The 14,561-nt window shown below is 46.0% G+C and overlaps 1 protein-coding gene and 2 non-coding genes across 3 annotated transcripts in view; 1 reads left to right on the top strand and 2 right to left on the bottom strand.

Moving 5' to 3' along the window:
• Nucleotides 1-14,561, top strand: part of LOC100592845 (myomegalin-like) — a 69,124-nt gene that overhangs the window by 18,788 nt on the left and 35,775 nt on the right. The window lies entirely within an intron of this gene.
• On the bottom strand, nt 7,557-7,628 carry TRNAE-UUC. The gene has a single exon. It is a non-coding gene; the product is annotated as a tRNA-Glu (tRNA).
• TRNAG-CCC lies at nt 12,388-12,458 on the bottom strand. Its single transcript has one exon. It is a non-coding gene; the product is annotated as a tRNA-Gly (tRNA).

The raw sequence follows: 14,561 nt of genomic DNA on the forward strand, positions 1-14,561 counted from the left end.
CAAACAGTCAAATGCCTTGAGACACAGCATTTGCTACAGTACCTGCTAAAACTTGAATGTGTGAATAAATATAGCTTAAATTGAGTTGAACAGACTAAGCAAGAGTGACAGTGAAGGATGCCCTTTGGAAGATTTCGAGGTGCTGAGGCCAAAGGGCTGGCAAGGAAAGAGCTTGTGGATCAGGCCTCTTGGCCTGGGGGAAGGGCGGGCAAGGAGGGTCCTGTGGTTCCTGGGAGGACCCGAAGCGTAATCACCTGTCAAGAGCCAAGAGACCTGATGGCCAGCGCCGGAGGGGGGGGAAAAGGCCCCGGAGGCACAGTCAGCAGCCCTACAGGGGCGGCGTCCACACTCCTCTTCCGCACAGGGCACTCAGGGCTCCGACGCTCAAAACCCACCAGCTCCTGAAACTTCTGGGAGCTGGAGAGAGTCAACTGGGAGAATCTCACACAGGGGCACTCAGTTCCTGGAAACCCTGCATAAGATGCGGGATCCCAAAGCCAGATTGGGAGTCCCTAGGGTCTTGCCTTCGGGTCTAGGCATGGAACCATAAATAAGAGTTCAGCCTGTCTGCCTGAGGGATTGTGTTTCCTGGCGTTTTTTCACTGAAATTTTGAAAAGCAGTCGAATTTCTTATATTGGAAACTCTAGTAGTTAAAAACAGCAGACGGTAACATTTTCAGGAGTATGTCTTGTGCCAGGAACTGTGAGGGGTTTCTGTGGTGTGGTGATTACATGTTCGCTTCACATGTGAAAGGCCCCCGGTTTGAAATCGAGCGGGAACACCCTTGCTATTCTGAAGGTTGAAAATCCGTAGGTGATTCTAAAGAAACATGAAAGGAATGCCATTACTAATCAACAAATCTGCTCACAGCAAACCACACCTCCTTCCTTGTCCTGCTAGTCAGAGTGGTGAGGAGGGAAGGGCACATTTGTCACCAGGCAATCCTTTCAGCAAGGCAGGTTGAGGGCAACACAACAGTGTTAAGTTTTAGCTCAGGAAATCTCACAAAGTTCTCTTCATTCTCTTCTAATTCCCAGAATTTCTTCATGGGCTGACAATGTGATTACATCTTTGAAAGCTCAGGAATTATTTCCTGTGGGTCCTACTTGGCTCCCCTCCATCTAGGAGCACAGTTGTGGAACAGGTTGATTTGCCTGAGAAAACCAATCTGAAGCTGCATCTGGACCTCAAGCCAAGGATATGGAGTCAATATTCCATATTCACACCAATTAAGAACAGATGATAGATAGATAGATGATAGATAGATAGATAGATAGATAGATAGATAGATAGATAGATAGATAAATAGATGTGTTTTTGTTGTTGTTATTGTTTTTGTTTTTTGAGATGGAATCTCGTTGTTGCCCAGGCTGAACTGCAATGGTGCCATCTTGGCTCACTGCAACCTCTGCCTCCTAGGTTCAAGTGATTCTCCTGCCTCAGCCTCCCGAGTAGCTGGGATTACAGGTGTGCACCAACACGCTTGGCTAATTTTTGTATTTTTGGAAGAGATGGGGGTTTCACCATGTTGATCTGGCTGGTCTCGAACTCTATACCTCAGGTGATCCACCCACTTCAGCCTCACAAAGCAGCGGGATTACAAGCGTGAGCCACTGTGCCCCACAAAAGTAATATTTTTAGGCTGGGCTCTGCAGCTTATGCCTGTAATCCCTGCATTTTGGGAGATGGAGGTGGGCGGATCATCTGAAGTCAAGAGTTTGAGAGCAGCCTGGCCAACACGGTGAAACACTGTCTTTACTAAAAATACAAAAATTAGCCAGGCATGGTGGCATGTGCGTGCTACTCCAGAGGCGGAGGCAGGAGAATTGCTTGAACCCAGGAGGGAGAGGTTGCAGTGAGCTGAGATCACTCCACTGCACTCTAGCCTGGGCGACACAGCAAGACCCTGTCTCAAATATTTTTATATTAACAATGCTTACATTTCCCTACCCCCAAATAACCTTTCTCAGAAAACTGTAATTGCCCAAACCAACCTCCAGAGGCTTCAGGAACCAACAATTTTAATAGACACAATTCCCGATGTGTGGTGTACAGGTCCCAGAAGGCTCTCACCCACTTTCCCACCCTTGTCTCCTGCTTTTGCCTTCTATTCTCCTTGACAGGTTTGGGGTCACTGAATCCAGGGCTTGCTTTGCCTTCTCTTCTCTGGAGGGAGCGCTTAGGCACTTAGGTGCCAGACTGCTGCTTGGAACCACTGAGTGGCCAGCACTGGTGTAGCTGCAGGCCAAGGCATCTGAACCCTCAGGGATCTGCCCTTTACCCAGGTTAAAGGTCCAAGGACTATCCTCACAGCTTTCTGCCAGCCCACTCCAGATATACACATCTTGCTGGAGGTTCAGTTTCTGCCCAAGGCCCAGCACAAATGTCATGGATCAACCGTGACTTTATGATTTTTTGCCAGGACTTCATGGATCCACCAGGAGTACAGACAAATGTGAAAAGGTTACTAGTTCTAAAGGTTATAAACCCACAGAAACACACCAGAATTTACCTCCCACTCTGGAAGGTGAGTAGGGTGGGCTGGAGGGGTTGCTGCTGCACTTCAGGCCAAGCACCAATTCCTCCAGTATCACAACCCCACCCTCAAGACAGACACATTGATGAGGAGACAATGTATTACCATCTTTTATTCCAAAAACACCAATAGGGCTGGGTGCGGTGACTCACGCCTGTAATCCCAGCACTTTGGGAGGTGGAGGTGGGTGGATCCCCTGAGGTCAGGAGTTTGAGACCAGCCTGGTCAACATGGTGAAATCCTGTCTCTACTAAAAATACAAAAATTAGCTGGGTGTGGTGGTGGGTACCTATAATCCCAGCTACTGGGGAGGCTGAGGCAGAAGAATCGCTTGAACCTGGGAGTTGGGGATTGCAGTGAGCCGAGGTTGCACTCCAGCCTGAGTGGCAGAGTGAGACTCCTCTAAAAAAAAAAAAAAGGCCAGTGGGATTTTTCTTTCCCACATTTCCTCAGCTCACAGTGGCCCTGCTCCTGGCTGCTCAATCTCTATGTAGACCAGACTCACCAGGTGAGTAATAGAGACTCCAACAGATGCAACAAATGAGGTTATGCTGACAGTGAGAAAAGAAAAGAAAACAAAACAAACTACATGTTTTGGCCAGAAACTGAACATAGGGAAGAGAAAGAAATTCCACCTGAATCACTAATGCTGTTAGTTTAAAAAATTCTGCTTTGCTTATGATACATTCAATACTTCTAGATCTGATTTTGTTCACCGTTCACATTAGGCCTAGGGTTCATTTTCCAGACTCCTTTATAGACATGCAAATCAACTGGTTCAAACTGAATGCAGTGGCCCAACTGTTTTCGGTTACACTGAACCCCCTCATTTTTCAGGAGTTCCATCTGGGATGGAAGGGAATGCCAGCCTGGTGCAGAATTGTTTCTAGGCTAGGCACAAAGAAAAGGATTGGTGGCAGACTCCCTGAATTGAGGAAGTGAAGCTAAGTGTCTGGGGAGAGCAAGACAGAGTTCATATCACAAAGATCCAGTGAGAAAAGAGCTGAGCAGAGAGAGAATCTGGGTATATGTACAGTTTCTGCCACCAGTGTTCAGCAGAGCACTAGTCAGTGCATGATTGTGAAAAGAGTAGCTGACTACTGCCAGGGAAAGAAACATCCAAGAAAATCATGGAATTGCATCTGGTACTCACATAGTGCAGAAAACAGTATCTGTTTGCACCAGCCAGACTGGAATTATGCATAATTCATAATGCTTTCATAATGGGATATAATCAGCCTTGGACTGAGCACTACTCCTGAACCACATAAAAGTTCATGAAAGCAAGATCCAAAAGGATCCAACTGTTTACAGGTCACTTAAGCGCACCCCAGAAAAAATTCAAGATGATTTATAGGAATTATAAAATATAACTTCCTGCTGGCAAGGGAAAAAAAGGAATTTGAAAATAGCTAGTATGCAAGAAGGTAAACTTCACAATGTCCAGTATCCAATTAAAAAATACCAAGTATGCAAAGAGCCAGGAAATGATGACCCATAAAGAGGGGAAATAATCAGTTAATCAAAATTGAACCAGACCTAACATAATGTTAGAATTAACAGAGAGGACAGCCAGGCGCGGTGGTTCACACCTGTAATCCCAGCACTTTGAAAGGCCGAGGCAGGCGGATCACCCGAGATCAGGAGTTCGAGACCAGCCTGGTCAACATGAAGAAACCCCATCTCCAGTAAAAATACAAAAATTAACCAGTCGTGGTGGTGCATGCCTGTAATCCCAGCTACTCGGGAGGCAGAGGCAGGAGAATTGCTTGAACCCGGGAGGCAGATGTTGTGGTGAGCTGAGATCACGCCATTGCACTCCAGCCTGGGCAACAAGAGTGAGACTCTGTCTCAAAAAAAAAAAAAAGAAAAAAGAAAAAAAAAACAAAACGAACACAGAGGACTTTAAAACAGTTATTGGGACAATATTCTATGGGTCCAAAGAATTAAGCAGAGGTATCAAACATATAAAAATGGTCAGAATCAAACTTTAGAGATTAAAAACTAAAACATCTGAGATAATAAATTCACTGGATGCAATTAACATCAGATTAGACACTGCAGAAAAAAAGATTAAGAAACACAAAGACACAAATGATTGAAATATCTAAAATACAACTCACGGTAACAATTTTTTTTTTTTTTAATGAACAGAGCATCAGTGAATGATAGCACAAGTTGAAGACATCTAATAGACAAGTTAAAGGAGTCCTCCAGGCAGAAGGAAACTGACACTGGATGGAAATCTGGATGTTCAAAAAAAAAAAAAAAAGGAACACTAGAAATGACATCTACATAGGCAAATATATAATTTTAACATCTGACTGTTTAGCAGGGCGTGGTGGCTCACACCTGTAATCCTAGCACTTTGGGAGGCCGAGGTGGGCAGATCACTTGAGGTCAGGAGTTTGAGACTAGCCTGGCCAATATGGTGACCCACCCCACCGCTGCCCCTCTAATACAAAAATTAGTCCGGTGTGGTGGCCCACGCTTGTAATCCCTGCTACTCAGGAGTCTGAGTCAGAAGAATCACTTGAACCCAGGAAACAGAGGTTGCAGTGAGCTAAGATTGTGCCACTGCACTCCAGCCTGTCGGATAGAGTGAGACTCATCTTAAAAACAACAACAAAAAACAAACAAACAAACAAAAACACATCTGACTCCTTAAACAAAAGTAATAAAGATGGATTGTAAGGTTTATAACATGTGTAAAGTAAAATGCATGACAATAGCATAAAGGCAGGGAGAGGAGTAATGTGAACAGGTACGATACCACTTGAAGGCAGACTGTGATCGGTTAATTTTTGTGGCATGCAAGGCAGAATTTTTGAAGTTTCTTTCTTCATATACTTTCAGGTTCCCATACAAACAACCTGGCTCGTTCTGGAGGGATCTTATTTTCTAGGAGGCTTGGAGGGGGACCTTCTGCTTTGTTCCTCGTGGGATGCACAAGACACAAGGATAAAGGAAGAGCCTTTCACTTTTAAATATAGTAATAGGCCTGAGGAAAAACAACTGCATTTTTTTTTTAATGAGATGGGATTCTCACTGGTCTTGAACTTCTGAGCTCAGGCGAGGCTTCCCCTACGTCGGCCTCTCAAAGTGTTGGGATTAATATTAGGCTTGAACCACCGCGCCTGGCCACAACTACCAACATTTAAAATCACGTACCTGGGTGGGTTCGAACCACCAACTTTCCGGTTAAACAGCTGAACACCCTAACCGATCGCGCCACAGAGACAATCTCAGTTTGTCCCTTTCATCTCAACTTAGATTAAGCAATCACTAAACTCTAGGGGTTGCCGTTCGCTTTCTGCAGGACAAGTGTGCAGACTACAAAGCTTCGGAAAACCAGAGAGGCTGAGTCGACTAATCGTGTTGTTGCACGTTAGAAACGCGTGCATTGCCTGACTCTGAAACCAGAAGGGCAGCCGAATGGCCTTCACCCTGCGTTGACCCTCGCCTGCTTCAGAAGCCAGTGCCTCTGGAAATGCCTGGATCTGCGACCCTAGCCCGAGCCTAGTAGGGCCCAAGGGAAGCTGAACGCCCCGACGGCTCTCATGGTAGCTCTTTCTGTTTTTTTGTTTTTTTTTTTTTGCGCCGCCTTCAGACAATCATCTGCTCCGCTTGCTCTCCCCTCACTCAACTTGGCTTCAGTAGATGGGGTTGGTGGGGCGGGAGCGAGAAAGAGGCAGGGGAGTGAAAAGGGAAAACGTGAAAAGGAGGAGGGAGAAGCAGGGGAGACCAGGACGAGACAATGGGACAGCCCAGGATGCCCGTGCAAAGGGCACCGGCTGGATGCAGAGAAGATGGGATATGTATCAGAATGGAGAGGGGAAACGGGAAGAAGACATGAGAGAAAATCACAAGAACCTGTAGCTGTCCAAGAATAAAGAAGTAAAAATCGCATAAGTGTTTTCACATTAAAAAAATAATAATAATAATCAGAGAATCGGGCGCGGTGGCTCACCCCTGTAATCCCAGAACTTTCGGAGGCCGAGGTGGGTGGATCACTCACCTGAAGTCAGAAGTTCGAGACCAACTGGGCCAACATGGTGAAAGCCGTCTCTACTAAAAATACAAAAATTAGCTGGGCGTGGAGGCGCACGCTTGTAGTCCCAGCTACTCGGGAGGCTGAGGCAGGAGAATCGCTTGAACCTGAGAGGCGGAGGGAGCAGTGAGCCGAGATGGCGCCACTGCCCTCCACTCTGGGCAACAGAGCGAAATTCTGTCTCTCAAAAAAACATACAAATAAATAAAACAGGGGTGGGGAAGCAAAACAACGGCAGTAGCAGGTGTGGGGCGCGTTGGGATTCTATAGTGCTCTGCGTTGTGTCTGCACCAACCGCTGAATGGAAAAGGGGGAGCGTGCGCAAGTGCTTGGTAGAGTGTAGACATTGTGGGATTTGACCGTGGTACCATCGCTTCGACGTCCTAGTGCTGATTTTTACATCTTCCTTTTCTGCTTAGGGCACGGGCCACAGTTCTCCATTTGTGCCTACTCCACCTGCTGTCTTTGTTGGGTCAGCGAACATCGCCTCCCTCTACCGCTCAATCAGCAAACCGCACCGCCCTCGAGGACCTCACCCGCCGCCCACCCTCCTCCCAACTTCGCAGGCATCGCTTCCGGTCGCCTCTTCCGAAGGCCTACCGAGCACGTTAGCTGCGAACGAAGGTGAGGCTCCGCTGACTGGCAGGTGCCCGTGTCCAGGGCACGCACAAACGCCACGACTTGGCTTGGCCTCTCTCTTAGTTATTCGCAGCTCAGCCCGATAGGCGCCTTGGGGCGGCGACGGCCGAGGGTGGGCTTATTAGGTGCAGCTCCCCGGGGGCTGGCATCTCTGCACGGCTGTGTACACCTGAACGAGAGGCTCAGTCGCTCTCTAAAGCCGCTTCTGCGGACAACGGAGACGGAGATAAATAGGAGCAGGTGTGTCGTGGGAGGTGGTCCACTACGACTTGCCCTCCTTTGCTGGGGTTTGCCCCTCTCTGTGGAGACTGTTCGGCCAGTGCAAAACATCCCCTAACCGGGAATCGAACCCGGGAGGCAGCGTTGAAAGCGCCGAATCCTAGCCACTAGACCACCAGGGAGATAAGGCAGAGTACTTTCTCTCCCTTCTACGGTCTGAAGCCACAGTTTCCCTGTGCTCTGGGAGGACTTGGGCCTTGTGAGGGTCGCTCTTTGCTCCTGGAGTAGTCTCACAAGGCCGTTCCCTCCCTGCTTTCTTCAAAACAAGAGCCTGCAGGCGACACACCGAGGGCTCCGCGAGGGGCACCAAGGCCACGAGTCCCGAGTCCTGGAGCGAGTTGCAGTGACCCGGCCACAGCTCACCACTGGCCTAGGGATGAGCCTATGCGAGGCGGCAGCAACTGACAAGACGGTCGCGGGTCGCCAGGTCCAGAGCCGCGCACTAGGTTGCCAGAAGGAGGCGGGAGCCGGGAGGCGCCCGGGGTGAAATGGGGGCACCCTCTGCATCATAAAGGTCCCAGACCCTGGCACCCTCAACATCATAAGGAGTCAGACGGATGCGGAAACCGAGAAGGGCTGGATGGGAAACTCTTTCCAGGAAGGCTCCGGGCCCCTCAACTGGTCTCCGACCTTGCCCTGCAACCTGTGACACCTGCCATTTTCCCATCTTAGGCAATGGCAACGCCACCCTTCCGTTTGCTCCGGGCAAATCTTTGAGAGTTTCCTCTGATGCTGGAGTTTTTTCCTCAGACCCAAGATCCAACTGGGCACCAATTTGTGATTTCCCATCGGCCAAGTGCGTGGGCATTGATCTACACGCGAGTTTCTCCACCTCCGCGGAATGGCTACTTCGGGGTGGGGGAGGGGCCCTCCCGCGGTGGATTGTAAGGTGTTTAGCAGCTGCTCACTCCGGTCCTGTCCGGAAGGTATCCCTTTCTGACGGGAAAGAAAGGCGGCGAGAACAGATTCCTTACCGTAGTAAGATACTATATTATAAACAAGACCTAAGGCCATGCCAGGCAAGGTTAAGTCATGCACCCCTCAACTTATAAAATAAACTATGTTCTAATTGCCACAGTTTTTTTTTTCTTCTTTCTTTTCCTCTCTAGCTAAACAAGCACTGGGCTTGAGATAAGCAATGATGAAGCACTTGCAGCTCATCCATTACCATAAACTGACTGAGCCCTCCCTACACAAGCCATAACTACCTCTTTGATTGGACAAGAGACTGATTTCAGTAACTTTCTCTTGATAAGAGACCACTGGCTGTGGACTGCTTCTGGACAGTTTACAGAGGCTATGCACTTGATTGCCTTTGTGTCCCTGCTTCACCTTTTGAAGCATAGGGCCTAATTATAATGTATTTAAATGTTTTCTCCACCCTGAAGTGAACATGGGTTGCATGTAACAGGCATGTTTGCTCAGCATGCATGCAGCAGGATCCCTTCACGAATATTCAGAGCTCCTCCTATTCCCTGTTGAATATGTATATGTGGCCAATCAGATCAACATAAATCCCTGTTCCGCGCCCCCTTCCCTGGAAACATACTTTTCGGGTTTCAGCAGGAAGGTATGCCTCCCTGTCTGTCAGAATGGCCGCCTTGCAGGCTGTAACCCTTTATAAAAAATAAAATCTTTCTAAATTTATAAATTGTGTGATTTTTCAGTTGACAGCTTTCAGTTGTCAGTCAAGTCACTGACTGGGAAAAGTCATTTGCAATATATTTATGTAAAAAATGACTCAATTCCTGAATATATAAGAGAACTTTCATAAATCAGTAATATAGAGCTAAGCCAAATAAAATCGGGCAAAATATTAGAATAGGACTTTGCAAAGGAGAATTTCTTATATGCTGGAAGCCATAAGAAAATATGCTTCAGAATATTGCTCATTAGACAAGTACAAATTAATTCCACACTGAGATACCACTAACCACTCACCAGTGTATGGCTAGGTTTTTTTTGTTTTTTTGTTTTTTTTTCGAGACAGGATCTCACTCTGTCACCCAAGCTGGAGTGCAATGGTGCGATCTTGAGTCACTGCAACCTCCCCCTCCTGAGTAGCTGGGACTACAGGTCCATGCCACCATGCCTGGCTAATTTTTGTATTTTTAGTAGAGACGGGGTTTTGCTATGTTGGCCAGACTGGTCTGAGAGCATAGCTACACTTAACAAAGTTAGTACACCACATGCTAACAAGAATTTAGTGCCACTTCAACAGTCATCGCTGGCGAAAAAACATTCTAGAAGACTGGCAATTTATACTAATGTTAAACTTATACTCAGGTCATGACCCAGCAATTGAAGAACTTCCATGAATCTCAAGTGCACAAAAAGACTGCTATAAGAATATTCATCACAAGAACTCAATAACACCGAAATTGAGAAGTGATCTATGAAACTACGTGGATATATCTCATGAGTATAATGAACATAACTGCAGAAAAAAGGCCAGATCCAAAAGATATGTCCATTCACTCTTGTGAACTTATAAGAGCAGGCAATTGTAACCTATGGGAATAGACATCAGAATAGTGATTAACTAAGAGCACACAGGGTGGGAATTGCCTGGAAAGGGGATCTAACAGGCCTTTCTCACATGATGGCAATTTTCTGTAACTTGAGCTGGGTGGTGATTACATTTATCAAAATTAAACAAATTGCACTAAAGATTTGTGCACTTTATGTGAACTGTAGTTTATTTACTGTTCTCATTGCTTGAACCTGGGAGACGGAGGTTGCAATGAGCCAAGATTGAGCCATGGCACTCCAGCCTGGGTGACAGAACAAGACTATATCTCAAAAACAATAATAATAGTAATAATTTACTGTTCTCATAAAAATTAGTGGATGAGGAATGGAGGCAAGCTGGTGTAGACCATGACAACTAGTTTAGATTTTATTGTAAACTCATTAAAAGCTCGTTCTCGTTTTGTGTTTTTAAAAAATCCAACTGATACAGCCGTTTTCTCTACCAGAAAAGACTATAACAGCATTATTTCATCAGTGGAAGCTACAGACAAAGGGCCTTTGAGAGGCGGCATCTTCACCTATGGGAATTTTTTCTGCTCCATTGTGAGACAAAGAGCATGTCCAAGTTTTCCTTTTGGCCAGGCCGCCCCCTCGTTTATTCACTGTGGGCTGAACTCCAGAAGCTGGCGCCTTTCTGGGCCAGCGGTTGACTCCGCTCTCTGGAGGCTGCCAGGATTAAAGGCAAAGCAAACGACAGGTCTTCTAGCTACAATCGCAGGATAGAAAACACTACTGTGACTCAGATTAGAACCCAGGTTGTGGCAACCACAACTACAAGTATTGACCACTACACGACGAAAAAGCCTGCTGACAACCATTCTACTTCTTATTTTTTTTTAAATGTAAAAACACTCACACTATTTTCTCTGCTTTATTCTTGGATGTCTGCAGATTTTCGTGCTTTTCTCTCTTTCATGTGCTTCTCCGTTTCTCTCTCCCCATTCTGCTTCATAATTTTAAAAAATCTCATCTCTCAGGATCCGGCCACTGCCTCTACAACAAGCCTCCTGGGAGGTCTTGTTGTCCCATCAACACTGCCTTCTTTCGCTCCTTTTTTTTTTTTTTTTTTTTTGATGGAGTATCGCTCTGTCCCCCAGGCTGGAGAACAGTAGCGTGATCTTGGCTCACTGCAACCTCCGCCTCCCCGGTTTAAGCGATTCTCCTGCCTCAGCCTTCCAAGTAGCTGGAATAGCAGGTGCATGCCACCACATTCGGCTAATTTTTGTATTTTTAGTAGAGACGGGATTTCTCCATGTTAGCCAGGCTGGTCTTGAACTCTTGACCTCAAGCAATCCATCCGCCTCGGCCTCACAAAGTGCTGGGATTACAGGCGTGAGCCATCGTGCCCGGCCAAATTTTGGGCCAACACCTGTTGACACACATTGCCAGACACACGGAATCCCTCGCAGAACACCGATGGGCCCACAAAACACACGGAGGCTGCGGTGGCTGACGATGTTAGCAAATTCGGTTCACGGTGTCTGGGGTACAGCCCCGAGGGTCCACTGGCCACCTCTGCGCAAGGACCAGTCTCCGCCGCTCCCCTATCTCCACGCAGATTCTTCCCCACACACCTCCCTTTTCTTTGGGCCGCTGACGCCTCTTGGACCTCTGAGGTGACTGTCCCGCTGGCAGCTTCTTTCCTTCCGGGAGCTTCATTTCTTGATCCTCTACATAATGGCTCAGCCGTAAGCCCAAGGTCCAGCACATGAATCAGAAACCTGATGGTTCTTTGGGTTTGCGGGGATCCGCCCAGAGAATAGATGAAAATAACAGGTACCAGCCGGGCGCGGTGGCTCACGCCTGTAATCCCAGCACTTTGGGAGGCTGAGACGGGCGGATCACGAGGTCAGGAGATCGAGACCATCCTGGCTAACACGGTGAAACCCTGTCTGTACTAAAAATACAAAAAATTAGCCGGGCGTGTTGGCGGGTGCCTGTAGTCCCAACTACTCGGGAGGCTGAGGCAGGAGAATGGCGTGAACCCGGAAGGCGGAGCTTGCAGTGAGCCAAGATCGCGCCACTGCACTCCAGCCTGGGGGATACAGCGAGACTCCGTCTCAAAAAAAAAAAGAAAAAAAAAAAAAAGAAAATAACAGGTACCAATACCAAAACTGCAGTGACTTACCAGAAACACTTCGCGCTTGCCAATTTGCTAAGCGGTTTGTTGAGTCCAGCAACCGCATGGGTCCTGGGTTAGTCTCCTGAATGTCTTCTGCTACTACTTTGGGGAGTGTTGTCATCATTTTACCTTGTGGTGGCCAAGCCCCTAAATGCACTATTAGGTTATGCAGTACAATTTTGCAGAGAAGACGGGTAAAGAGCCATAGTGAAGTGAAAAAAACCCATTGCATTGGCCGGGAATCGAACCCGGGTCTCCCGCGTGGGAGGCGAGAATTCTACCACTGAACCACCAATGCCTTTCTCTATTAACTGCCTAGAGGGTTACTGAAAAGAGTATCCAGAAAGACTTAGAAACTTCGAAGCGGCCTTTTCAGGTGCCAACTAAAAGCTAACAAAGACATCCAAACCAAATGTTTTTATAGGAAACTTTTACTAAACAAAGTTATAAATATCAAAATAGCTAATTTGTCAGATCAAACTCTTAACTCTGAAAAAGGTCTTTCTACCTGCATTACAAACCCCTATAATAAAACACCAGAAATTCATTAGTCTTTCTTTTTTTGAATCCTAAATCTTCAACTGTCAACCTCAAACTGCTGCCTTAGTGGTTCTAAGAAGGTAACCTAACTGGTAGTTTAGGTAAGGAAACTTCAAATCCAGAGAGGAAATAAGCAGAAGCAGAATTAGAAGAAAGAGGAAATAAAAGGACAGAATCAAGGTAGAGATAATGAAGAAACAAAGGTTGTTCCACTGAGTTAGTCTTTTGTTGCTGGTTTTTTTTCTGCAAAAGAGTAATGATCGGTCTTGTAATCATTGTAATACTATTATTTGTCTGCTTGAAGATGTATAAAGCATTTGAAGGAAATGTGATACAAAAAGATTAATAATGCTTGCAGTCAATATTTCATTGTTAGGGAGAATCCAATTTCCTAAGTTAATATGCTTTGATGTATTAACTATGTAAGAAGTAGACTAGTTTAAGGAAATATTGATGGTCAAAATATTAACATATTAGTCTTTTGATGAAGTTCAAGTAGTCGAGAGATTTCTTTCCTTAGTTTCCTGGAGAGATTAAACTGAAGAGAAAAATCCAGAGTTTGCCCCACGTGTTGGGACTGGGAGTCATTATGACTTTTTCAAAGACAGGAGCTGTGTGTGACATGGAATCATGCTTCTTCTCTAGCTGAGAAGCAAAGCTAGGTCCAGGCTGAGTCATAAACTTGAGCCCAACAAGGAAATCACCCTTCACATTGACCTCTCAGAGTTTTGGCTGTTCTCTGTTCTTTGCCCAACAACCAAGACACACACTAGCTCTGGCCAACAAACCTTAACGTATTATCTGTATCAACAAGAGCTACATTTATTCCCAAATCTCCTTCTAAAATACAGACCTGTATTTTCTACTCTCAACTTCTAAGTTTACAAAGGCCTCACATGCATCTCAGTCACAGATGCTAAAACTCAACATACCAGTGATTTCCCTGTCAGCAACATGTACCACCCTCTACCTCAAAACCCAATGATCAGACCCAAGCACAGCATCTCCCAAAGAGTAGTGCACTGTCCTGGGTGTTTCAACCATCACTGAAACCTGTTTCTAGCCCTTCCTAGCACACTTTGGCTTGCAGACAGCTACCTTCTCCTTCTGTCCTTGCATGGTGGAGAGAGAGAGAGAGAGCACTTTGGTCTTTCTTCCATTTCTTATAATGACACTGATCTCATCATGGAGATCCCATGGTCATGACCTCATCTAACTGGTGAGGACCACTATCCATCCTATTTGCCAAGCCAGATCTTTCTTTGGATAAACTCTCTCATTTTCACAGCACAACAATTTCATTTCATTTCAAAAAATAGTGTTTAAGTTTATTGGATACTCCACAAGCTTACTGCCAGTTTATTACTACACTTTTCCATCTATCAGCTCTAGTGTCCACTAACATAAACAGACAAAAAACTGGACTCCCGGCCGGGTGCGGTGGCTCACGCATGTAATCCCGGCACTTTGGGAGGCCCAGGCGGGTGGATCACGAGGTCAGGAGATTGAGACCATCCTGACTAACACGGTGAAACCCTGTCTCTATTAAAACTACAAAAAAAAAAAAAAAAAAAAAAAGAAAAGAAAATCACCTGTGGAACTTAAGTAAAATGTGGATTCATAGGCCTTAGCTCTACAGCTTTTTAAACAAGCACCTTATGGGATTCTGCTATTGGTATTTCTCAGCTCTGCAGCTATTATAGCAGGGATTGAATGACTTCCCTGTTAGACCCTGAGCTAACCTTACCATATATGTAATTTCATTTAAGCATCTGCTAACTCCACCAGGTAAGTGTTATCATCCTTATTTTATATAAAAGGAAACTGAGGCTCAAAGAAGTTAAGTGAATAGACTTGTTAC

This window comes from Nomascus leucogenys, chromosome 12, assembly GCF_006542625.1.
Source record: "Nomascus leucogenys isolate Asia chromosome 12, Asia_NLE_v1, whole genome shotgun sequence".
Taxonomy (NCBI): domain Eukaryota; kingdom Metazoa; phylum Chordata; class Mammalia; order Primates; family Hylobatidae; genus Nomascus; species Nomascus leucogenys.